The sequence below is a fragment of the Drosophila sulfurigaster genome, unplaced genomic scaffold, assembly GCF_023558435.1.
Source record: "Drosophila sulfurigaster albostrigata strain 15112-1811.04 unplaced genomic scaffold, ASM2355843v2 scaffold_47_pilon, whole genome shotgun sequence".
Taxonomy (NCBI): domain Eukaryota; kingdom Metazoa; phylum Arthropoda; class Insecta; order Diptera; family Drosophilidae; genus Drosophila; species Drosophila sulfurigaster.
Genome location: NW_026909745.1, coordinates 34550 through 61911, shown reverse-complemented (window position 1 = coordinate 61911; position 27362 = coordinate 34550).

Below are 27362 nucleotides of genomic sequence, written 5' to 3'. Positions count from 1 at the left end.
CTAATGTAGTTTTCTCAGTCTTGATTAGTCGCTGATCAACTATAGTCAATTTATCGGATAATAATCTCTCATTCCTTTCTTGATGAGTTGAAATCATTGATGTTAGAAAATTTCTCAGATCGTTTACAACTTGGTCCACATATTCTTTTATCGCCAAGTCGGCATTCTCAATTGGTAAGCGACCATTTTTAAACGTCTTCCTTGTATATTGTAAATTCCATCATTATCAATGTAGAGTCCTGGTATTTTCTCACGTCGTTTTAAATGAATAGAGATCTGCTTATCATTTACATAACGTTCAAACTTGTCAACAGACATGATGATTATAATTTCATTTCAATATTATCAATCAATTATATATGAATTTAGTGCATAATTTGAGCCTCTCTCAATTCTTCAATTATTGACGTAATTTCATTAGTATGATTCGTATTTCCAGCTGTTTGAGAGGCAATTAAGATTTGTAATCGTTCAACCAACTCATTTGGATCGTCCCAATATACATAATTGGGTTTATTCGTCGCGAGTGACATGAATCCAGTCCCAGAAATAATTGATTTTGAGAATTTAGGTGTAGACTCAGCAGTACGTGATTTTGTTAAGAGTGGTTTAATAATTTTTGTATATTTCTTTGCCCTTGTTCCTCTGATCTGTCCATCGGAATTAAAATTTCTCCGGTGCACATTAGTTATCAATAAAATTTCATTATATATTTCTAGCTCATTTGAATTATAATTTTGAGGGAGGCGGTGGTATATTAATGAATATAATCCACTTGTAAGACGCCAGTTTTTCCATCATCCAATTCAATTTTTTGTGAGTCACATTAATGTGTGAATTCCCCAACATTAATTGTCCACTTGCATTTTTGTATGGACCATATGTCTTATCCAAAAATCTTCCCGTGCCAGTTCACTGATATTCAAATTTTTGAGTTGTCTTCATGTTGGATTGATTGACTCGTTATCGAAGGTGTTGAATGTATAGCTGTTTCATTTGATAACACGTTCGATGAATGAGAGGGCTCTTGACTCGTTAACGGAAATGATGAATGGGGTGAGTCTTGAACCGATAATGGAAGCGAAGTGTGGGGGATATTTGTTTCATAAACTTAGTTGATCGCTAACGATTTCGAGGTATGAGGTAAGCCTTCAAACGATGTGTCTTCTATAGCTGGTTGAGAATAGAATTGATCATCATCATCATCATCATCTTGAGCATTAACACTATCCATCCCCAATCCAATGCCTTCTCAATATCATATTTAGGTTTTGAGAATTGACTCTTAGCACTGTGAAATGTGAGTTTCCTTTTCTTGTTAGGTGGTGTGTTTCTCTCTCGGTTGATTGGAGAGTAGTTTTGCATAGTTTTTTCAATCTCAACATTATTAAACTCTGATGGTATCAATGTCTGAAATTTTTGTTATCATTCACAAGTTCATGTAGTGGTTCAGTTATAGGTTTAAATGTTTCCTCCAGACAAATACTGTTCTGACTTTTGAGTTGTTTGAGATCAGAAAATTTTTTTAGAGCATTTCGGCTTTTAGTTAATTGAGTTAAAACTTTTGATTCATGTTCTTTCAAATTTATCTCATTCAACTGTTAGTGGATTAATGATTATTTCAGTCTTGAGGTCATTAGTGTACTGTGATCTATTTTACGAAACATAATCATATATAACCAATAAATAGATACATTAGCATGTTTTTATGAAGAGAGTTGGTTGTACAGATCAGCTATCAGACTGTTAAATAGATCAGCTAGCTATTCTTTTAAACAGACCTGGTTGTATCGACCAGGTAACTGTTCTTTTAAACAGACCTGGTTGTAGAGATCAGGTACCTGGTTGTATCGAACAGCTAGCTGTTCTTTTAAACAGGCCTGGTTGTACAGATCAGGTATCCGGTTCTGATAACGGACCTGTTTCTGTTAACAGATCTGTTTCAATTTTCCATATCCCCATTTAAAATTATGAAATTAAATTTTCAATTACATTTATTCACACAATGTAAAAGGAGAAAAGTGGCTGAAAAAGAAAGCTGAAAATTCCCCAATTTCCCATTCCTAATGAAAATTTCGAATTAAATTTCATTAACATTTATTTGTAATAAGTATCAGAACTAATAAAGCTGGAAAAGAAGGCTAAAATTCCCCAAATTTACCAGTCCCCATTAAAATTTTTTTTTTTTATTCTATTTTGTTAATATAATTTATTGTTTTGCATATATTTTATTACATTTTCAATTTGAATACAATTTCTCCATCATCCTGTTTTGTTATAGTATAATTACCAGTATTTAATTCTTTAATGTATACAGATTTAACTTCATCATACCATTTCGGGAGGTAAATTAAATACTTTTCCAATGTTAATTTTAGAGAATTGCTATTAAATTTACTAGGAACCTTAGACGCTCCATATATTCTGAATTCCGTATTCCTTGGAAGAGCGCGGAAAGGGAGCTTCTGTTTCTTCTTGATTGCATTCAAATAATTCGCTGTTGATTCAATCTCCATGTCATTGGCGAGGAATTGAATGTCCTCAGCAAGAGGAGTAATAAGAGGAAGATTAACTTCGGTGAAGTCAATCTCCTCTCCGTTGCTAGCCTCAAACGATGGATTCATCCTGATTATTTGGTGTCGGTGTGTGTGTGTGTGTGTGTGTGTTGTGTTTTTTTATTCGTAGTATAGGTTAGAAAAGGTTTACAGAGTGGAGTTATAGAAATTATATCTAGAGAAAAGGAAGAAGAAAACCGAGTTAGCGGAGCCTGGCTCTTGTGGGACGGCCGCGAAGCAATGCTTCACAAGTGCGTCGGCGCCACTTACTCCCTCGTTCTTTGTCTTGCCTTCTCGGCCCTCCTTTGCTCGTTCATGACCGCAGCCACAAATTGGCTGATCAGTGTCCAGTTAGTGGACGATACCAGCATCAGCGGAACCAATGTCGACACAGTTAACCTCTCACCAATTGCATTTGCCAGCTCTTGTCTGAGGGTTGCGTATCTACCGCACTGGAAGATTACGTGCTCGGCGTCCTCCACCGCAGTCGGGAAACAAGCGGGGCAGTCCTCGGCTGTGTCGTGACCGAACCGGAACAAGTAGCTCCTGAAGCAGCCGTGGCCACTGATGACCTGGGTCAAGTGAAAATTCAACTGGCCGTGACTCCTTGTCGTCCATTCCTTAATGAGAGGGATAAGCCGGTGAGTGCACCGCCCTTTGGACGCCTCGTTCCACCGGGTCTGCCACCTTTCGAGGCATTCCCTCTGTGCCCTTTGTTTAATGGATCTCTTCTCGGCGTTGGGTAAGGAGCCAGTCTGGAGTTGCCGGAAGACACTTACCCTCTCCCCTGACCATTTCCTCGAAGGGGGTATGCCGGCAATGACATGTGCAGCCTCGTCGGAAACGGTCCTGAAACCGCTTATGACTCTGATGGCGCTCAGCCGGAAGGTTGACGCCAAGCCGCCGATGTACGAGCTTTTGATAACGGCGTCTGCCCAGATAGGAGCAGCATAAAGGGCTATGGACCTTGTCACGCTCGAAATTAATGCTCGACGACACTGTTTGGGGCCCTGGTGTTGGGCATCAGGCGAGATAACGCCCTGTTGGTGACAGCAGCCTTACGGCCAACCTCCTGCAGGTGTTCCCGAAAACTCAGCCTCGAGTCGATCGTCACTCCCAGGTACTTAAGTGTACGCTTGGAGGTAATATGGGCGGCTCCGACCTTGACTACCGCTGTTTCCACTTTCTTCCTGCTACTGATCAGCACTGCTTCCGTTTTGTGGGAGCCAACTCCAGTCCAACGGAGAGCAGCCAAGTCCCAATGCAATCGATAGCTCTGTTACAATTTGATTCGGCGACCTCCAGCTCCTTAGCGACCACAAGTAGCGCAATGTCGTCGGCGAAACCAATTAGGTTTGCTCCTGTCGGCAGGTCCAGTCGAAGGATTCCGTCGTACATCGCGTTCCACAATAGCGGGCCAAGCACAGACCCCTGAGGAACGCCTCCAGTCACGATGTACTCTTCTGTTCGAACACTGGTATCATATTTGAGTACTCTCGACGAGAAGTAACTCCTGATAATCTGTAGCAACTGCCGTGGGACTTTGAATGCGTCTAGCGCCCGTAAGATGCAGTTCCACCGGGCCGAGTTGAAGGCGTTTCTGATGTCCAATGTCACCATCAGACAGTACTTCTTCTGGCCCCCTTTCCAGCGAGTGCCAGCAATTGCATTGGAAGCAATGCCAACTACCTTCTCGATTGCATCTACTGTCGACCTGGCCTTCCGGAATCCATATTGGTTGGGGGAAAGGTTTCCGTTCACCAATATAGCTTCCTCCAAGCGAGTGCAGATCACCTTCTCCAGCAGTTTCCCCGCCACGTCGATGAGGCAGATAGGCCTAAACGACGATGAATTGCCAGGCGGTTTCCCGGGCTTCGGAATTAGGACCAGCTTTTGAGTTTTCCACCTATCCGGGACTACAGCTTCTTCCAGGCACTTATTCAGCATTGCTGAAAAAGCTTCTGGATGGAGGGAGCAGGCGAGCATTAGTGCCCTTGCGGGTATGCCATCCGGACCTGGAGCGCCGGTTTGTTTCATACTTCTAACGCATTTTAACACCTCCTCGCTGGTGACCAACTTCAGCGGCAGACCATCGTTGGATGCTGTATCTGGCAGCCATGCGTTGTCTTCCACCACGCTGGGAAACAGATCCATGACAATCCCACGCAACAGATCATCCGGTGGTGGTGGGGATCTCCGTGCCCCGATTCTCTTTATAACGATCTGGTATGCCTTGCCCCATGGGTCGTCATCCAGTGTGTCACACAGGGCCAGGAAACACCGTTTTTACTCTCCTTGATCGCATTTTTGAGAGTTTTGCGACTCTCTCTAAAGAGTGTTTGCCAATATAGGAAAGAGGGTCTTCCCCGCGCTCTCTGATAGCGCCTCCTCGCGTGGTTGCAGACACGTCTTGCAGCGGCAATGGTCTCGTTCCACCAGTAAACTGGTGTATGGCGTAGCGAGGGGTTTACTCGACTCGGCATGGAGCCTACGCAAGCCGACTCTAGCCTTTCCATGACAGTCTCGACCATCTGCTCTGCGCTGCCTGAAACCTCCAGCTCTCTCAGCGAGCTTGTAAAGCGCTCGACGTTTAGCTTGCTGGCTGAGAAATTCCTCCAACGAGGTGCGGCAGGGATGCACCTGAGGCTCCGAGCTCCAATTTTGCAAAAATGGCCATATGGTCGCTCCTGTATAGGAGTCACTGACTCCCCACTCCGCTAAATGAGCGAGCGAACTGCTGCAAAATGTTAAGTCAACAATTGAGCCGGTACCGGCCCTGCTAAATGTCCATTTCGAGCCTTGATTGAGGAGAGTTATGTCCAGTGAAGCAAAGGCTTCGACCACCAATCGCCCTCTTTGGTTGGTGACCATGCTTCCCAATCGACTGCCCAAGCGTTGAAGTCGCCTGCGACGAATGCTGGTGAGTGGTCTCTCACGTCCGCGGCTAATCTGTCCAGTGTGTTAGCAAAGTCCGAAATTGACAAGCTGGGGGCTAAGTATACGCTGTACACCCAAACACTGCCCACTAGCGCCCTGACGAAGCCGCCGTCAGCCTGTTGGTGGCCAAACTGGAGTGGGTTTCTGCCACAAACCCATATAGCCGCCTTCCCGGTGTGGTCGCACGTCCAATCAGCTCCAAAACCAGGTCTGAAGGGTTCACTAAGAACGCATACATCCACCTCATTCTCCCTGATCGACTCCAGTAGGAGGTCCTGAGCCGCTGCACAATGGTTCAGGTTCAGCTGCATAATCTTCATAGTGTGTGTTTTATACTTCGCCCATTTGCCGAAGGGCAGAGTCTGCTACCCGCTGCGTGGTTGACCTCACTGATGCCTTTGGTTACGCAAAGAAAGCATCTCGCTGGTCTGTTGCATGACGCCGCTTTATGGTTTTGCTCGCCACATTTGAAGCAGCTGTTTGCTCTATCCACCGCGCTTTGGCACTTGCTCGCAATGTGCCCAAAGTCCAAGCATTTAAAACACCGAGTCCTCGGCTCCTGCTCGGCTACTCTGCATCGCGTCCAGCCGATTTTCAGCTTGCCCAGCTGTCCAATTTTTGGCCCAGATTGGAGGCACCAGGACCGTCGCCGCCTGAGTGTTGGCGTAAGCAGGTCTTATGCTCTTTACCTGGCACAGATTTGCCGGCATGCCAACTTGCTCCGCCATCGCTTTGACAATCTCCTCTTTGCTTGCAAGTTCGTCCAGGTCTCTGACAACCAGCTGCGTGAGTTGAGACAGAGTGCGCACCTCTGCACAGTCTCCCAACACTTTCTCGATCTCCTCTCGTAGTTTGTCTGTGTTGTCCAGACCTGTTCCTCCAAGTTCTAGCAGCAGATCGCCCTTGGCAGTTCTGCGCGCAGTTGTTACTCTGTCTGATACGTCTTTGAGTCTGCCGTCCTGCCGTCTCGTGACTAGAGAGAGCACATCGCTGTAGCTCATCTCGCCTTTCGCGCTCACTACCAGCGCGTCCGGGCGTATTTTGTTGGCCTTCTTCTTAGGACCGGTGGTGGTGATGTTGCTCCTCCTCGGCTCTACGGTTGTCCACTCGCCGCCTTGCACCTGGTTGTGAACATTTTTGTTGCGCTTTGGGGGAGGAGTTTTCCTCGACCCGCTCTCTATGTCTCGCGGTCTTTTGGGTGTGGCCGCTGCCTTACTTCCGGTTGTCGCCAACTTAACTTCGCTTGGAGCTGCCTGAGCTGGTACTGCTTCTGCGTTGGCGGGATCTTCCGCTGGCTCGTGGCATAGTTGCTCCGCTGCCGCTCGTTGCAGCTTCATCAGCCTCATGAGCTTGCTCCTCATTTTCTCATTAATGTGCCTCTGAGAGGCGAACTGCTCCGAGAGGCCGTCCAGTTCCCGACCCACTCTTTTCGGCCAGATCACTTAATAAATTAAGTGTTGGATTTTTCCGATCTTGGTGGATTCGAACCGTGGATCGCTGAATAGTCCGCGCCTCTATGCACTGCGCCACTGCAGCTGCACTCTTTCAGCGGAGCTTAATGCGTATACTAATTAGCTGCTCCTGAAAGTATGCAGATATTTTTTCACTTTTGAGCTTTGCGCTGTGCTTTTAAAGCTTTGCGCTGAGCTTCTGGTTGGCCGACTGGCAACGCCAGAGCGCCCAGTCTGGCTACGCAGCTGATGGTAGTGCAGCCCTCGTCGTCAGCTGATCGTGGGAGTGCAGTTGCGATTGTTTACAAGTAGTTGTGGCCAATTGTACTGGAACCAACAACAATTTCCTCGCAGCCGTCAACTCCGCCAATGCGTCTCCTGGCAACGCGACTGTCTACGACGTCCAGCAGCGGGTGCCCCGACCGACCGTGAGTACACAAGTGTTGAACACTGCTCGAGCTAACTTGCAGTCACTTTTTTAGGTTTTTCGACTTATTTTGGTGATTTCCCGAGCGATCGAAAGGAGCGTCTCCAAAACGCGACCGGCTTGCGGAAAATTCAACTCGACGTGTCTGTGTGTGCGTGTGTGTGCGTGTGTGTGTGTGTGTGTGTGTGTGTGTGTGTGTGTGTGTGTGTGTGTGTGTGTGTGTGTGTGTATGTGTATGTGTGTGTGTGTGTGTGTGTGTGTGTGTGTGTGCGTGTGTGTGTGTGTGTGTGTGTGTGTGTGTGTTTTTTCCTGGACGTTGACGCACCGCAGTACGTTCAAGTGGTCCTGCTGGTCTCCCGCTTTCAACGCACTCCCCGTAACTGCCGTGAGGTAATACTTCAGGGAAGGGTTCGGCATTTAACGGCCCTCTTCTGAGTTGGCTGGCATTTGTGCTCTCTCTTCTCTTCTTAGCTGCTTCATTACTGCCACTGCCATCGTGTTCACCGCCACCCATTTCTCCCTCGAGCTTATCATATGCTCGACTACGGACTCCGTCTCGACACGCCCCTCAAGGCGGGCTTCTAGTTCTTCTCTAGCACCTGCGAAGCGTCCGCAGTGCAGAAAGACGTGCTCTGCATCCTCCACCACCTGCGGCTCGCAGTGGGCGCAGTAAGGGTCTGATGCATGGCCGAAACGGTGCAGGTATCCTTTGAAACACCCGTGACCACTTAGTAATTGTGTTAGGTAAAATGCATCTCTCCGTGACCTCTGCCTAACCACCTTGAAACGTCCGACCTTTCGTGCCGCTGTTCCACCTTGCCTGCCACTCCTGGATGATGCTGGCTCTATCCCTGGCCTTCGCGCGCTCTGCTGCCTGTGTGTGTGTGTGTTTGTGTGTGTGTGTATGTGTGTGTGTCTAGTACTGCTGGTACTATTAAGTGCTGGTACTGCTCCTGCTCGTGTGTGCTCCTGGCGGTGATGATACTGCTGCTGGTATTGTTCAGTGATGAGTGCTGATGACCGAATGATATTTTCCTTCGAGTGGTTAGCTGATTTTATACTTGTCACTTTCCCTTCCACTGTTGTTTTCAAAGGTTTTCATTACCTAAGGACGTTTTCCTTTGATTGGTTGACTTTCTACCTGTTGCTAGCTGTAGGACTTCTCAAGTGCTAGAGAAGGACAACCATCCCACTGATAAGTGTCTCCCTACCCTTCAACCGACATACGCCACATTAAAATTCTAAACACAAATGTCCACAGTTTACAGTCCCAAAATTTTGAAAACGTTCATAATTGTACTTAATGTTTTTTCCTAAATATCTGACTACTTCTAATGGTGGCTGTAAATTCCCAAAACTATCGAAATATGATTCCTGAAAATTTGGTTGCGATCAGATAAAGATTGTGGAAGTTAATAAATAAATACTTTTGTATGGGCAAAACGCCTACTTACTAGGGCTCTTAGTTGCTTTGGCTGACAATCTGGTACATTGTGCCGTCTAAGGAATATTTTGAATGGTGTACTATATCGATATACCAAACATATCATTCGGTATATTTTTAGTATTTTCGGTATATTTTGAAAATGATACCGCAATATTTTGCCTTTATTAAAATGGGTAAATCTCACAGTCGAGCACATTCGACTGTAACTTTCTTACTTGTTCAAATACGTGTTTGTACTTGCTGATGCGTACATAATATCCCCATTTTCAATTTGCTACCCATAAACATTTTAATGTTGTTGTAGACAGTTTTCAAAATATGTTTCTCATTTTTAGTGTTTACATTAACGGGTTGCATTCGTATAGTTCTATGATGTCTATTGTTGTAAACGGAAATTAGTGATTTGAATATATCAACCCACTTGTATGTCTTATTGAAACTGAATTCACGCCACATTAGGTCTTTTAATGATCTATTAAATCGTTCAACAATTGAGGCCTGTAGACTACTAAATGTTGAATAGTGGTTGATTCCATATCGTTTCATTAATATCTTAAATTGGGTGTTAAAGAACTCCTTTCCATCGTCTGTTTGAAGATTTTTGGGGAATCCTCTCCCTGATTGAAATATTTTCTCCATGGCCTCAGCAACGTCTTTTGCATTTTTAGACTTTATTGCTTCCCCATCCAAATTTTGAGAATGTGTCTATCACTGTTAGCATGTAGCGATACCCATTGTTTGAGTGTGCATACTTCCCCATTTCAACCAAATCAGCTTGCCATAATTCGTGTATCCCTTTTGTTATGACTCTACGTCTAAGAAAATGCTTACGTGAAGGAGCATGTATTTCATTAATTATTCCCGTCTAGACATATTTATTACTTTCGAATATGAGAGCGTACAATTTTATCAAGAATATCTAATGTAGTTTTCTCAGTCTTGATTAGTCGCTGATCAACTATAGTCAATTTATCGGATAATAATCTCTCATTCCTTTCTTGATGAGTTGAAATCATTGATGTTAGAAAATTTCTCAGATCGTTTACAACTTGGTCCACATATTCTTTTATCGCCAAGTCGGCATTCTCAATTGGTAAGCGACCATTTTTTAAACGTCTTCCTTGTATATTGTAAATTCCATCATTATCAATGTAGAGTCCTGGTATTTTCTCACGTCGTTTTAAATGAATAGAGATCTGCTTATCATTTACATAACGTTCAAACTTGTCAACAGACATGATGATTATAATTTCATTTCAATATTATCAATCAATTATATATGAATTTAGTGCATAATTTGAGCCTCTCTCAATTCTTCAATTATTGACGTAATTTCATTAGTATGATTCGTATTTCCAGCTGTTTGAGAGGCAATTAAGATTTGTAATCGTTCAACCAACTCATTTGGATCGTCCCAATATACATAATTGGGTTTATTCGTCGCGAGTGACATGAATCCAGTCCAGAAACAATTGATTTTGAGAATTTAGGTGTAGACTCAGCAGTACGTGATTTTGTTAAGAGTGGTTTAATAATTTTTGTATATTTCTTTGCCCTTGTTCCTCTGATCTGTCCATCGGAATTAAAATTTCTCCGGTGCACATTAGTTATCAATAAAATTTCATTATATATTTCTAGCTCATTTGAATTATAATTTTGAGGTAGGCGGTGGTATATTAATGAATATAATCCACTTGTAAGACGCCAGTTTTTCCATCATCCAATTCAATTTTTTGTGAGTCACATTAATGTGTGAATTCCCCAACATTAATTGTCCACTTGCATTTTGTATGGACCATATGTCTTATCCAAAAATCTTCCCGTGCCAGTTCACTGATATTCAAATTTTTTGAGTTGTCTTCATGTTGGATTGATTGACTCGTTATCGAAGGTGTTGAATGTATAGCTGTTTCATTTGATAACACGTTCGATGAATGAGAGGGCTCTTGACTCGTTAACGGAAATGATGAATGGGGTGAGTCTTGAACCGATAATGGAAGCGAAGTGTGGGGATATTTGTTTCATAAACTTAGTTGATGAATAAGGAGAACCTTCTCTCGCTAACGATTTCGAGGTATGAGGTAAGCCTTCAAACGATGTGTCTTCTATAGCTGGTTGAGAATAGAATTGATCATCATCATCATCATCATCTTGAGCATTAACACTATCCATCCCCAATCCAATGCCTTCTCAATATCATATTTAGGTTTTGAGAATTGACTCTTAGCACTGTGAAATGTGAGTTTCCTTTTCTTGTTAGGTGGTGTGTTTCTCTCTCGGTTGATTGGAGAGTAGTTTTGCATAGTTTTTTTTTCAATCTCAACATTATTAAACTCTGATGGTATCAATGTCTGAAATTTTTTGTTATCATTCACAAGTTCATGTAGTGGTTCAGTTATAGGTTTAAATGTTTCCTCCAGACAAATACTGTTCTGACTTTTGAGTTGTTTGAGATCAGAAAATTTTTTTTTAGAGCATTTCGGCTTTTAGTTAATTGAGTTAAAACTTTTGATTCATGTTCTTTCAAATTTATCTCATTCAACTGTTAGTGGATTAATGATTATTTCAGTCTTGAGGTCATTAGTGTACTGTGATCTATTTTACGAAACATAATCATATATAACCAATAAACAGATACATTAGCATGTTTTATGAAGAGAGTTGGTTGTACAGATCAGCTATCAGACTGTTAAATAGATCAGCTAGCTATTCTTTTAAACAGACCTGGTTGTATCGACCAGGTAACTGTTCTTTTAAACAGACCTGGTTGTAGAGATCAGGTACCTGGTTGTATCGAACAGCTAGCTGTTCTTTTAAACAGGCCTGGTTGTACAGATCAGGTATCCGGTTCTGATAACGGACCTGTTTCTGTTAACAGATCTGTTTCAATTTCCCATATCCCCATTTAAAATTATGAAATTAAATTTTCAATTACATTTATTCACACAATGTAAAAGGAGAAAAGTGGCTGAAAAGAAAGCTGAAAATTCCCCAATTTCCCATTCCCTAATGAAAATTTCGAATTAAATTTCATTAACATTTATTTGTAATAAGTATCAGAACTAATAAAGCTGGAAAAGAAGGCTGAAATTCCCCAAATTTACCAGTCCCCATTAAAAATTTTTTTTTTTTTTATTCTATTTTGTTAATATAATTTATTGTTTTGCATATATTTTATTACATTTTCAATTTGAATACAATTTCTCCATCATCCTGTTTTGTTATAGTATAATTACCAGTATTTAATTCTTTAATGTATACAGATTTAACTTCATCATACCATTTCGGGAGGTAAATTAAATACTTTTCCAATGTTAATTTTAGAGAATTGCTATTAAATTTACTAGGAACCTTAGACGCTCCATATATTCTGAATTCCGTATTCCTTGGAAGAGCGCGGAAAGGGAGCTTCTGTTTCTTCTTGATTGCATTCAAATAATTCGCTGTTGATTCAATCTCCATGTCATTGGCGAGGAATTGAATGTCCTCAGCAAGAGGAGTAATAAGAGGAAGATTAACTTCGGTGAAGTCAATCTCCTCTCCGTTGCTAGCCTCAAACGATGGATTCATCCTGATTATTTGGTGTCGGTGTGTGTGTGTGTGTGTGTGTGTGTGTGTGTGTGCGTGTGTGCGTGTTTTTTTTTTATTCGGAGGAACTAGATCTAATACTAAATATAATAAATATAACATAACATTAGGCACTAGAATATAGAAAAAGGTTAGAAAGAAAACTGTCAAGGAAATTCTCGTGGTACTGCCGTGAGGTATTGCTTCACGAGACCTTGACGGGAGCTCACTCCCCTCCGTTACGCCTGCGGGTACGTTCCCTTTCGAGAGTTCGTATTGCGGTGGTCACTTTTCTGCATAGCTGCATACCGCTGACCAGTATTCCTCCTTCTCCAGCATACGGTTCACAATAGAGTCCGTCGTGACTCTACATCCTATCGCTTCTTCGAGCTCTCGTCTCTCACTAGCAAAGCGCCGACAGCACACTAGGATGTGTTCCGCCGTTTCTTCAGCTTCGGGATAGCAATATAGGCACATCGGGTCGCTGTCGTGTCCAAATCTACATAGGTAGCTGCGGAAGCAGCCGTGCCCACTCAGGATCTGCGTCAGATGATAGTTGACGAATCCGAAATTTCTGCTGACCCATTTGCCTATGTTTGGGATCAGAGCATGGGTCCAGCGGCCCTTACTAGATGTGTCCCACTTATCTTGCCATTTCCTTAGGCACTCTGTCTTAAAATTGGTCGACATGTAGTGAACATCCTCCATCTGGTTAGCCCTCTTGTGATTGTAGCTGTGAGTCCTCTCTAACGCCAGAGTATCCAGTGGCATCATGCCAGCTATCACTAAGGCGGCGTCATCCGATATGGTCCTGAAGCCACTGCAGACTCGCAGCGCGCAGAGTCGATAGGTCGTCTGCATCTTCCGCCTATACGCCTTCACCTCCATTGCTTGCACCCATACTGGAGCGCCATAGAGCATTGTTGCTCTAACCACATTTTGTAGCAATAGTCTCCGACCTTGCTTAGGGCCGCGCGTATTTAGCATTATTCGACTCAATGCCTGCCCTACGACAGCAGCTCTCTTACCAGCATAGTCCAGGTGTTCGCGGAAGCTGAGCCGCGTGTCGATTAGGACGCCTAAGTATTTAATGGCTCGGCTCGACACTATTGAGGTCCGACCAAGGTTAATGTGAGCCACTTCGACGATCTTTCGGCTACTTATCAGGACCGCTTCAGTCTTGTGATCGGCCAATTGCAGCCCCACCGTCGCAAGCCAGTCTTTGACAGTGGCAACCGCTGCACTACAAAGTAGCTCAGCGTCGCCTAGTTGTTTCGCTGTCACCACTAAGGCCACATCGTCTGCAAAGCCGACAATGGTTGCAGACTCTGGAACGTCGAGCCGCAATATGTCATCGTACATGATGTTCCATAGTAGCGGGCCCAACACTGATCCTTGCGGTACTCCTCCAGTGATGTTGAACGATTTGGTTCCGTTATCCGTTCTATATCTCAGAATGCGTTTCCTGAAGTAGTCCTCAATTAATTCCATTAGGTAGCTCGGGGTGTTGAACCGCCTTAAGGCTCCTATAATGCAGCTCCAGTTTGCAGAATTGAAGGCGTTCTTGACGTCCAGAGTCATGACTATGCAGTACTCCTTTGCACCACCACGCCATCTTCTGCCTGCTATGGCTCTCCTTGCTATGTCAGTTACTTGTGAGATAGCGTCTACGGTTGAGTGATGCTTTCTGAAACCATATTGCATGGGTGACAGGTCTCCTGCTTGTCGGACAGACTCCTCTAGCCTATGGCTCACCAGCCTCTCCAATATTTTGCCTGCTGTATCAAGCAGACAAATCGGTCGGTAGGACGACGGCGAATCAAGTGGCTTGTTCGGCTTTGGGATCAGCACCAGATTCTGCAGTTTCGATGGGCGGGGAAACACACCTTGCCTCATACACTGTCCAAAAACTTCTGTAAAGCACTGCGGCTGGAGCCTGATCGCCATCTTCAGCGCGCGATTTGGGATCGCGTCCGGCCCAGGTGACTTGGAGTCCTTGATTCTTGCCGCTGCCAGCAGTACTTCCTGTACCGTAACCTCTGGGACCTCCGTATAGAGCCGGTGCTCTACGTGATATTCCACTGTTGGAACATTGAATGAGCCCGTGAACAGAGCATCCACTATGCCATTTAGGACTCCCTCCTCTCTAGGCACTGCACAGGTATTGGGCTTGAGTTTTTAAGCACCACTTTGTATGCCATTCCCCAGATGTCTCGGTCGGCTTCGTCGCAAAGTTCTAGGAATTTCTCTTTCTTGCTGCTTAAGATGGACTTCTTCAGCAGCCTGCGATTAAGCGCGTACTCCAGCCTTCTTGCCTCAAAATCAGCTCTGCCTCGTGAACGTTGCAGGATCCTTCGCGATCTTATACATCGCCTTCTTATGTCTGCGATCTGCTGGTTCCACCAGTATACTGGTACGTGGTGTCTCTTGCACGATCTTCGCACCGCCATGCTAGCGTCGCAGGCATCCGTGATTGAACGCATGAGCAGCTCGGCGCTTACCTCTGCGTTGTCACTCCAGTTGGGAACTGCAAAGGATCCAGCGAAAGCTTCCGGGTCCAGGGTGTCAACTCTGTAAGCCTTTCCGCTCTGTAATCCATTTGCTCGCGGTGACTCGGTATGGTCCAAATCTATCGTGATCGCCCTATGATCACTCGCTGTGTAGACATTGCTAATGGCCCATTTCGCTGATCTAGCAATTGGATAGCTAACGAATGCTAGATCTATAACCGATCCAGTGCCAGCTCTGGTGAAAGTGTGTTCGTTGCCATGGTTCATGAGAGCCAGGTCTAGTGTGGCAAGGGCTTCCAGCACTGTTTGTCCTCGGGCGTTTGTCCGGCTGCTACCCCACTCCTCCGCCCAGGCATTGAAGTCACCAGCGATGATCACTTGCGGCTTTCCCCTTACATCGAGTGCTATCTCCTCCATGACGGATGCGAATTCTGAGATGGTGAGACTGGGAGCCAGATAACAGCTGTATAGCCACTGGTTCCCCATCTAGCCCGCACGAACCCACGGGATGAGCGCACATCAGTAAGCTGGGGCTGTTCCAGGCCACATACCCATATTGACGCCTTTCCTTCCGTGTCTTCGACGTACTTTGGACTCTGAATTCTCTTATATGGTTCGCTCAGCAAAGCAGCATCCACCTTTAACTCTCTAACCGTCTGCTTCAGTAGCTCTTGGGCCGCCAAGCAGTGGTTTAAGTTGAGCTGCAGGAGCCTTTGAGTCATTTTGGCCCCTGCGTGACCCCGCTGACCCCTTTGAGAGGGCAGTGACTGCTTCCTGCGTGATGTCTGGTATCCTCTTTACCCGCATCTGCACAGATGAAGCATTTAGCAGCATTTTTGCAAAGCGCCGCTTTATGGCCAGCTGCACCGCATCTTAGGCAGCACCCGGAGCGGTCGATCGTGCTCTTGCAAAACTTAGCAATATGTCCAAACTCCAGGCATTTGTAGCACCTCTTTTTCTGGCCTCTCAGACCTCTCTCTCACTCTACAGCTTGTCCAGCCTATCCGGATTTTTCCATTCTGTAGAATAGATGATGCAGCCTCCTTCGGCATACTAACAATTGCCAGCTGCATACCATCAAAACCTGGCCTAAGTGCTTTGATGGCACTTAGCTCCAGATTCGCTTGGCTGAGTTTTTCACAGGCTACCAGCACGTCTTCTTTAGAAACCAGGCAGTCTATATCTCTGATCTCTAGGATGGTTTCCTGAGTTAGAGCTCTCACTTTGGCTTTCAAACCGAGCGCTTCGCTTAATTCATCCTTCATTTTTAGCATAGAAGGCTTGGAGTTCATCCCCATTTCCAAAATCAGTCCGTCGCCGGCAGTTTTCTTACCCGCCTTACTTGCTCACCGACGCTCTGTAGCTTGCTATCGTTGCTACGCGTCACCAATTTGAGCACTTCACTATAGGATATACCATCCGTGGGTTGGATAATAATGGCGTCCGGCCTTCTGCGTCTTCTCGGTGGCTTATTTGTGGTGTTGCGCCCTTGAGTATCCTGACGCACGCTTTCCTTCTCTGCTTTATTCTTAACCGTAGGATAAATACGCTGCTTGGATATGGGCTTCGTGGACGAAACAGTTTTGCGCTTGTCTTCAACCGTGGTCACCGCATTACTCGGCGAGGTCTGCGTCGACGAGCTACGTACGCTATTGAAGACTTCATCCAGTGTCTTTGCGGTCACCTGCTCCACTGTCTCTACAGCCGACATCTTTAGACTAGCTGCCATCTCAATTTGCACGGTTTTGATTCGTGCGAACGTATTCTTGTTTGTTTGTGTGACGTGTCGCACTTCTCTGGGCGTAAATGTCTTAATCAGCCCATCGATCAACTCGCCCAGCTCTTCTACCGCCTCTTGAAGGCTTCTATGGATCTTAATCTTTTTGGCACCGCTTCAGATGAGACACCAGGACTCCGATCCTCCCGGCTCTTTTGGGCGTTGCCGCTTCTTCGCCTGCATCAAAGCTAAACACAAGCTCATCCACCTTTGGGGCGCAGATGCAGGCCCTCCGCTCTGGGGCGATCTTGCGACTCTTGGAAGCTTGAGGAACTTTGCCAGCAGCTCAGCTTCCGCCTCACTCGTCTCAATATTGCTCATGGCGAGCAATATCGGTCACTAACCAATCTGCTATACTCAATATAATATAATAACGCTCTACCAAGCAGTCCAACGTTGGCCGAGAATTTCCTACGACTTTTGTCGGAGGAGGTTATACCGCCCCGACTCGGTCACCAGGGCCTCTGTTTTTGAGCGCAGTTACACGGCAGAGGTTGGTAATTGGTCAGTTCCACGACCTTTAGCTCACGATTCTGCTATGGCAGGCGCTAAAATTAAGTATGAACCTTCGGCTATGCAGCACTTTCTGTAGCTCCTGAAAGTATGCCGCGTTTCTTTACTCCTTTTGGTTCGTGTCACTGCTATGGGTCATATATGCAGTGGTTTGTCTCTTTGCTGTGCTCACCACTCAGCTGTTTGACTTGGCTCCACCGGTTGCAATCCGCAATCGCTGACCAACACTGCCACCAGCTGATCGTCTGACAGCTGACAGAGTGTGACGAGATTGCAAAAATGCAAAGTGCAGTGAAAGTGGAAGCAACAAAAAAGAGAGATTCGCCAGAAAAGGACAGTGAGTGACTTACTCACTGAGCGAGAGATGGTATATCTCTGCCCCTCTCCGACCCAAACCCACGGGCGACGCTTGGGCCGCCGAAATAAAAACACCAAAACTCCGGCCGCCTGGACTCGAGCGGCAGAAGTATGATGCAGAGTGAGTGACTCTACTTGCCGAGAAGCGTTTGATACAAATTTCTTTTTGCAGGCTGTGCTTACTGCTTAAACGACTCGGTGCACTATCGGCGAAACAAAAAACGCGTCTGCGCACTTGCACACTTGACACATGTGCGTGTGTGTGTGTGTGTGTGTGCGTGTGTGTGTGTGTGTGTGTTTTTTTTTAACATGGACGTTGACGCACCGCAGTACGTTCAAGTGGTCCTGCGAAACCAGGCTAACGCCTGTTTCTCCCGCATTCAACGCACTCCCCGGAACTGCCGTGAGGTATTACTTCAGGGGGAGGGTTCGGCCTTTATCAGCCCTCTTCTGGGTTGGCTGCGATTCGCGCTCTTTCTTCTCTTCTTAGCTGCTTCATTACTGCCACTGCCATCGTGTTCACCGCCACCCATTTATCCTTCGAGCTTACCATATGCTCGACTACGGTCTCCGTCTCGACACGCCCCTCAAGGCGGACTTCTAATTCTTCTCTAGCACCCGCGAAGCGTCCGCAGTGCAAAAGGACGTGCTCTGCATCTTCCACCACCTGCGGCTCGCAGTGTGCGCAGTAAGGGTCTGATGCATGGCCGAAACGGTGCAGGTATCCCTTAAAACACCCGTGACCACTTAATAATTGTGTTAGGTAAAAGTTCATCTCTCCGTGACCTCTGTCTAACCACATTGACACGTCCGGTATCAGGCGATGTGTCCACCGACCTTTCGTGCCGCTGTTCCACCTTGCCTGCCACTCCTGGATGATGCTGGCTCTATCCCTGGCCTTCGCGCACTCTGCTGCCTGTAGATCGAATGGCGCTGTTCCTGCAAGGACCATCGCAGCTTCTCCCGATACCGTCCGAAATGCGCAGCACATTCTGAGCGCGCAGATCCTGTGCACCGAGTTCATCTGCCTCAGGAAGGTACCGCTCTCCGTTCCCTTTAGCCAGATCGGGGCTGCGTAAAGGCTGATGGACCTGACCACGTTGGTGAGCAGTAACCTTCTTTTCTGCCTAGGGCCCCCTGTGTTCGGCATTATTCGAGCTAAGGCCGTGGATGCGGTTGCTGCCTTACTCGCCGCGTACGTGAGGTGTGCTCGAAAGTTGAGTCTGTTGTCCACCTTGACTCCGAGATAGGTCATAGTGGCTTGCGACCGTATCGTTGTATCCCCAACTACGATGTCAACAAACTCCACCTTTTTCCTGGAAGTAACTAACACGGCCTCGGTTTTATGCTCCGCCAGTCGGAGCCCTACTTCTTCCAGCCAATCCCGTACTGCTTTGACTGCAGTATTCGTCTTTGCCTCTATGTCTGTCAGGTGCTTCGCGACCGTCACGATCGCTATGTCGTCCGCAAATCCGACAATATTTACACCGTCCGGCAACCTTAGGCGGAGGACTCCGTCGTACATAGCAATCCACAAGGTGGGGCCGAGCACTGATCCCTGAGGAACGCCTCCAGTGACCTCGTAGTTTTCAGTGCCTGTACTGGTCGTGTACCAGAGCTTTCTGTCGCTAAGGTAACTTGCGATTATCCGGGTGAGATAGCACGGGATATCGAAATGCTGCAACGCGTGCAGGATCCTATGCCAGCTGGCAGAATTAAAGGCATTTCTTATATCAAGTGCGGTGATGAGGCAGTACTCCTTACTGCCCCAGAGCCAGCGCTCCCCCGCGATTGCCTTCTCCGCCTTGTCCATAATTTGTCTGATAGCCTGAATCGTAGTGCGACCCTTCCGGAAACCAAACTGCCATGGTGATAGGCCCCCTGCACGGTTTATAGCGACCTCCAGGCGCTCCCGTATTAACGTTTCTAGCGCTTTGCCCGCCGTGTCTAGTAAGCAGATCGGTCTGTACGAAGAAGGCTCCTCCGGAGGTTTCCCACCTTTCGGGATTAGCACGAGCGACTGCTTTTTCCATCGGGCAGGGAACACTCCTTCCTCTAGGCACCTATTGTACAGCCTCAACAGGTCCTCCGGATAATTCTCCAAGGCGGCTTTGATGGCCAGACCAGGGATACCATCGGGGCCGGGCGACTTGTTCACCTTGATGCCTCTAGCGACATCCCGGAGCTCTTCCCGAGTAACTGCGGGGAAGCTGATACGGTGTCCTTGCAGTAACATATTTGGCCTTCCTACCCTACTCTGTAGTGGGAATAGTTCGCGCACAATCCTGCCAAGGAGGGTTGGGCAGGATGGACTGGGAGTTCTAAACGCTTTCAGCCTCTTCATCGTCAGCTTGTATGCCATACCCCACGGGTCGTTGTCCGCCTCATTCACCAGATGCTGGAAGGACGCCTTCTTGCTTTCCTTGATAAGGTTTGCCAGAATCCGTCTCTTGGTTTTGTGTACTCCTCTTAGGTACTCATACGCGGAGCCAGGGGCAGCACGCTGGTAGTTTCTCCCAGCTCGGAGGCACTCTCTCCTTGCGTCCGCAATCCCGTCGTTCCACCAGTGGACTTGCGGAAGACGACTTCCTCCCTGCACTCTCTTGGACATTGAGGCATCGCAGGCACTCGCTATCCTTGCCATTACCTTGCTGGCCATAACCTCCACCGTGCCATCGAGCTCTGCTCCTCTGATCATATAATTGAAGACCTCACTATCGAAGGACTTCGTATTATATGAGAGTCTCCTGGGGGTGTTTCTCCGTAGCAGGTTTCCTCCAATCTCCGTAATAATCGCAGAGTGGTCGCTATGCGTGTAATCCCCGCATACCTTCCAGGATGCTCTGCGTGAAAGGCTGCCACTTACGAAAGTAACATCGATGGTGGATCCCATACTACCCCTACTAAACGTGTACTGGTTGCCAGAATTTAGCAGCACAACATCCAGGGTTGCCAACGCCTCCAGCAGAGCTTGACCTTTGTCGTTAGTCCTCGCACTCCCCACCCGTGGCCCAAGCGTTAAAGTCCCTGCAATAAGGCAGGGCGTCTTTGTCCTCGCGTCATCCGCAAGTTCGTCCGCAGCCGTCCTGAAGCTTTGTAGATCCATGGATGGAGGCAGATAGCAACTATAGAAGTAAATCGGGCCTATCCTGGCTCGAACAAAAAAGCTACCGCTCTTTACTTCTGACACCATCGCAGGGTTTCCCCGCAACTCCACACCGCTGCCTTACCATTTCTGTCCCCGACCCACGTATTTGGGGATTTCTGTCTGTAGGGTTCGCATAGAATGGCAACATCAATTTTCCTTTCCCTAAGGGTCTGTTCTAGCAGGTCCTGGGCCGCTGCGCAGTGATTCAAATTTAATTGATATATGCGCATCATTTATGTGACCGAGCGACAGCCTTCTTGAAATACGGACAAAGCGGACTATTTGTTGCGTGCTTGCAATCCTTTTCTCCTTTTCTCGTGCACAGCATGCAGGCTTTATCCTCCTTGCAGTTCCTGGCCTGGTGCCCTCTTCCACCACAGTTAAAGCAGTGGTCCTTACAGTCCGTCTCGGATGTACATCTACTTGCTACATGGCCGAACTCCATGCATCTGAAGCAGCGAAAAGGCTGTACCTTCTGTCTAATGCGACAGATGACCCAGCCTATCCTGATTTTGCCTGCAGATAGTAACTTCCCCGCCAAGCCGCCGGATACTCTCAGTGTGGCTGTTTGGGTGCCTCCATACGCTGGCCGAAGCGATTGTAGTGAGGATCGGCTAATGTCAGTACCTCCAAACTGGGTGACCAGAGCCTCCAGGATTTCTGCTTCCGTCGTCAGCTCATCAATGTCTTTAACCTCTAACGACACGGTTTCCGATAGCGTCCGGACTTCCGCCTTGTCACCTAAGAGTGTGCTCACAGCCTCTTGCACGACCTTCGTGTTAGGATCAGAAGCGCGCACCAGTTCGAAGAGTAGTTCGCCTTTCGCGGTCTTCCTGATTCCCTTCACTAATTGAGCTAGATCCTTGAGTCGAGGTTCGGTCTTCACTGAACGCAAGATATCCACGTAGCTCACTCCCGTCGCTCCTTGAATGACAATCGCATCTGGTCTTGACTGCCTAACTCGCTTCTTCTTTGGCTCCACCTTCGTCCAACTCTCGCGCTGCTGCTTATCGCCGCCTTTGCATCTACCCTCTCTTGCCTTGTTTTCCTTCATAGGTTTACCAGCCTGTATCATTGGCTCCCTTGCGCGGGACGCAACTGTTGCCGCTGTGTCTGCGGGGGCTGTCACCTTTCCGCCTCCGGGGTTCCTTGACGACTCCTTTCCAACGTTTCTCTTCTGGGATGATTTGTCTTCGCCTTTCTGCACGGGCGAAGAGGTGCCGAGGCTATCCACCTTAATCTCCTTGTACAGGTTTGTGATCTCCTCGATCAGATTCCTCATTGGTTGATGAATAGATCTCCGACCCTCGAGCATCTCGTTAAGCAGTCCTATTTTATCCCCGAGTACCGAGAATTTCGCCGGGTCCGGTCTTAGCGTCGACGAGCCCTCCTTCGTAGGGTTGTCCGATGGTGGGACTGATTTTGACCTCTGCGTTTGCGCAACCTTAAGGTTAAGTTGCATTGGCGGGGTCGTTGTTCTCCCTGCTGTGCTTCCAAACCTGTAACCGATTCGGACCCTCGTTCAGATGTCACAGATACCGCAGCAATTACTGGCACTCTTATCGGCGAGTGCGAAACCCTTGACTTCCTTGCGAACGGGTCAACCTTCGCCACTCCTTCCGATCGCTGTCGATCCGCTGACTCATGCAAATCTCCCATCTCTCTCTCCTCTCCTCCTTCCTTCCTTCTCTTGTTGTAAACATCGTTGTGATTGGGTCCCAACTCTAAGTCGTTATCAATGTTCGTAGTGCAGTCGTGTCTAATGATCTCATGGTTGTCTATGTAACAGGGAGGCCATGCGAGGGTTGACATACGCCTTCATGGGGTCGTATGTTCAGAGCCAGATCCACGTAGGTCAGGAGTATTCTCAACTGAGCCTGTACGCCCAACTGAATGGGGACGAACCATTGAGCGTGCCTAGAGGTCAGCCACGATTTTAACGGGACGGGGGCAATCACAGCATTAGCCTAGTAGTCGTTTCGACAAGATATCACTCTGTCTACTCAGATACTAGAATACTGTGATTGTCAGCCCAACTCATCAAGTCAGAGGTGGTGTTTCCAGTATCCTAATCAAGGCGGTACTGGGCTCGGCCTTGATACCACTTTAGTCGCCTTTACGACAAGCAGTGGTTGGCTGAGGTGGTATTCTCATAACCGCCACCACACGGTGGTGTGTGTGTGTGTGTGTGTGTGTGTGTGTGTGTGTGTGTGTGTGTGTGTGTGTGTGTGTGTGTGTGTGTGTGTGTGTGTGTGTTTTTTTCCTGGACGTTGACGCACCGCAGTACGTTCAAGTGGTCCTGCTGGTCTCCCGCTTTCAACGCACTCCCCCCGGAACTGCCGTGAGGTAATACTTCAGGGAAGGGTTCGGCATTTAACGGCCCTCTTCTGAGTTGGCTGGCATTTGTGCTCTCTCTTCTCTTCTTAGCTGCTTCATTACTGCCACTGCCATCGTGTTCACCGCCACCCATTTCTCCCTCGAGCTTATCATATGCTCGACTACGGACTCCGTCTCGACACGCCCCTCAAGGCGGGCTTCTAGTTCTTCTCTAGCACCTGCGAAGCGTCCGCAGTGCAGAAAGACGTGCTCTGCATCCTCCACCACCTGCGGCTCGCAGTGGGCGCAGTAAGGGTCTGATGCATGGCCGAAACGGTGCAGGTATCCTTTGAAACACCCGTGACCACTTAGTAATTGTGTTAGGTAAAAATTCATCTCTCCGTGACCTCTGCCTAACCACCTTGAAACGTCCGACCTTTCGTGCCGCTGTTCCACCTTGCCTTCGCGCGCTCTGCTGCCTGTGTGTGTGTGTGTTTGTGTGTGTGTGTGTTTTTTTTTTTTATTTCGACTTTGCTCTACTATTACTAGTTTTAATATGCTAACGAGATATACAATATAAATAAATTATGATGGGTATAGGGCAGAGCGATCTCCTGTGGTACGGCCGTGAAGCAATGCTTCACAAGAGACATAGCGCCACCTATTCCATCGACTCTCTCCTGGCTCTCTCCATGCTTCGTTGGGTCTGCATCACACTTGACACAAACTCGCATATCACGACCCAGTTGCCCACTGATTGCAGCATAAGCGGGACCAAGTTTCCCACCGCAATCGATACGCCAAGTGCCCTTTCCAAGTCATTGCGTAGTGATCCGTATATCTTGCAGGCGAACATAGTATGCTCAGCATCCTCCAGTGTTCCACACTCAGAGCAGTTGCCAGAAGCTTCATGACCAAAGCGGTGCAGATAGCTTCTGAAGCATCCATGGCCGCTTAGCACCTGAGTCAAGTGGAAGTTGACTTGGCCGTGCTTCCTGCCGGTCCATTCCCCGATGTTCGGGATGAGCCGATGCGTCCAGCGGCCTTTTGGAGACCTATCCCAACGTCGTTGCCACCTCTCTAGGCATTCTTGCCGTCCTGCCGTCCGCACGGTTCGCGTTTCGGCGTTGCTGTGGTACCGGGAACGCAGCTGCCGATAGGTATCAGCTCGCTCTCTGGCCATTTCCACAAACGGAGGTACACCAGCAATGACGAACGCAGCGTCCTCAGAGATTGTGCGGAATCCGCTAATGATGCGGATGGCACTCTTCCTGAACGCTGCCTCCAGCCCTTGGCAGTAACTCCTAGTGTCCAGTGCTCGAACCCATACTGGTGCCGCGAACAGTGCGATGGATCGCATGGCACCCGCGATCAGCGATCGTCGCAATTGTTTTGGGCCTCCAATATTCGCCATGAGCCTCGAAAGTAGCCGGTTCATGCCTGCAGCTTTATTGCTCGTCGCTTCCAGGTGCTCTCGAAAGCTGAGCCTTGTATCGATCCATACTCCCAGATACTTAATCGCTCTTTTGGACGAAATAGTTGTGCAACCAACCGAAATTTTCGCTACTTCTACACGTTTCCTGCTGCTTATCAGCACGGCTTCCGTTTTATGCGGCGCAAGTGCCAGCCCAACTGAGACAAGCCACTGCTGGATGGTCGCAATTGCTTGGTTGCACACACTCTCGGCCTGCAACAGCTCCTTCCTCACGACAAGGACAGCGATGTCGTCTGCGAAGCCAACCATGTGCGTGCCCGGTGGGAGGGTTAGTCTCAGGATGCCATCATACATGGCATTCCACAGAAGAGGGCCCAAGACCGACCCTTGTGGAACACCTGCCGTCACGACGTACTCCTCTGTACCAGCGCTTGTCTCGTACAATAGCCGCCTGCAGGATAGGTAGCTACGCACGATTTCCAGAAGATAACTCGGCACTTGGAACACTGCCAGAGCCTTGAGAATGCAGTCCCAACGAGCCGAGTTAAAGGCATTCTTGATGTCCAGCGTGACCATTAAGCAGTACTCCTTGGCTCCACCTTTCCATCTGCTGCCCGCTATGGCGTGTGAGGCGATCTCCACAACTCTAGTCGCTGCGTCGACTGTCGATCTGGCCTTGCGAAAACCAAATTGATTTGGCGATAGGTCACCTCCTGCGGCAATAGCGCGCTCCAGCCGGGTGCATATGATTTTCTCCAACATTTTTCCCGCATTGTCAATGAGGCAGATTGGCCGATATGCAGCAGGTTCGCCCGGATTCTTGCCTGGTTTAGGAGCAGAACCAGTCTCTGCGATTTCCAGATATTTGGAAAGACAGCCTCCTGTAGACACCTGCTGAACATGTCAACGAAGATTTCCGGCCTCAGAGCGCAGGCGAGCCGAAGAGCTCTCAGTGGAATGCCATCCGGCCCAGGCGCCTTTCCCAGCTTCATGCTTCCAGCGATAGTACTTATCTCTGCACTGGTAACTAACTCAATTGCCGCACTATTATTGGATGTGGCGACATCACGATTTCGCACCGTCTCACCAGCTGTAGTCGGAAACAGCTCACGGACAATGCAGTGCATCACATCATCCGGTGGCATAGACGCTTTGTGTGCCGAGATCTTTTAGTGACCAGTTGATACGCCTTCCCCATGGGTCGCTCTCCAAAGTCTCACAAAGCTCGATGAAGCATTTGCGTTTGCTCGCCTTGATGGCATGTTTCAGAGCTTTCCGCCTCTCTTTGAATTCGCGCTGCCACGATGTGTAGGACGGTCTGCCTCGCGATCGCTGGTAGCATCTTCTCACGCGGTTGCATTCCCGCCTGGCGGTGGCGATATCCTCATTCCACCAGTACACTGGCAGATGGTGATGGGTGGAAGATCTTCTGGGGGCATCGTGTCTTTGCATGCTTGCGCTAACGCATGCAATGCTATCGTAGCCATCTGCTCGGCGCTTCCTGCCGCTTCCATGCACTGGATGCGAGCGCTGAAGCGCAGCACATCCATCTTATCCGCGTTGAAGCTAACCCATCTTGATGGGTCCCTTGTATTGCTGGGGCGCCGCCCGCCAACTTCGCACAGAATGGCACGGTGGTCGCTAGCTGTGTAGGCGTCGCTCAAGCGCCAACGTGCCGAAGGCGACAACGCGCTGCACACGTAAGTCAGGTCGACTATGGACCCCACGCCAGCTCTGCAAAAAGTCTGCTGCGTGCCCTCGTTCAAAAGGATTAGATCCAGCATTTGAAACGTCTCCGTCACAATCGAGCCTCTCGCATTTGTGCAGGGACTGCCCCATTCCATTGCCCATGCGTTGAAGTCGCCGCCGACAATTAATGGGGAGCGGCCTATAGCATCTGCTGCGAGTTCATCCAGAGTGCGCCCGTATTCCTCCAGAGACAGACTGGGGCCAGATACACGCTGTAAACCCATGTACCGCCAATTTTTGCTCGCACAAATCCACGTGCAGCATGCTCGTGTCCGAACTGCAACGGTGATTTGCCGCACACCCAGATTGCTGCCTTGCCCGTAGTATCCGCTGCCCAGACTGAGCCTGTTACCGCTCTGTACGGTTCACTTATGATAGCTACATCAGCGCTATCGTCCCGCACTGCTTGCTGAAGAAGATCATGCGCAGCTGCACAGTGATTTAGGTTGAGCTGGACTACTTGCATGAGTGTGCTTTCGTTGCGCTCTTTGCTACCAATGGGCAATTGCGACTACCAGCCTGGTGGTTTAGCTGTTTGCTTCCGTTTGCGCTGCAAATGTAGCAATTCGCTGCGTTGGTGCACGATGCCACTTTGTGACCAGGTACTCCACATCTTAGACAGCAGTTACTCCTATCTATGAGATTTTTGCATCTGCTGGCTATGTGCCCGATCTCAAGGCATTTGAAGCACCTCGTCCTCTGCTCTTGCTCCACAATTCTGCAGCGAGACCACCCTACCAAGCCCAAGCGCTCCAACAAGTCTTTAAGCGACCTCTTCCCACTGGCTGGGTCAGCAACAGGCACAGTGCGTGTGGCCGCCATATCGGGATCCGGCAACACAGCGACCGCCGACGAGCTTGCTGATTCCTCGCTCCTGCTCCTATTGTCGCCCGTTTGATTATGGCATGCATTTTCATCTATGCTGCTGCCACACGGGAACTTAGGCCTGTTAGCTGCTGGTGGTGGTGGTGGTGGTGTGCGCTGCATCGCCGACCCACTCTTTTTCGGCCAGGCCACTTAATAAATTAAGTGTTGGACTTTTTCCGATCTTGGTGGATTCGAACCGTGGATCGCTGAATAGTCCGCGCCTCTATGCACTGCGCCACTGCAGCTGCACTCTTTCAGCGGAGCTTAATGCGAATATTAATTAGCCGCTCCTGAAAGTATGCAGAT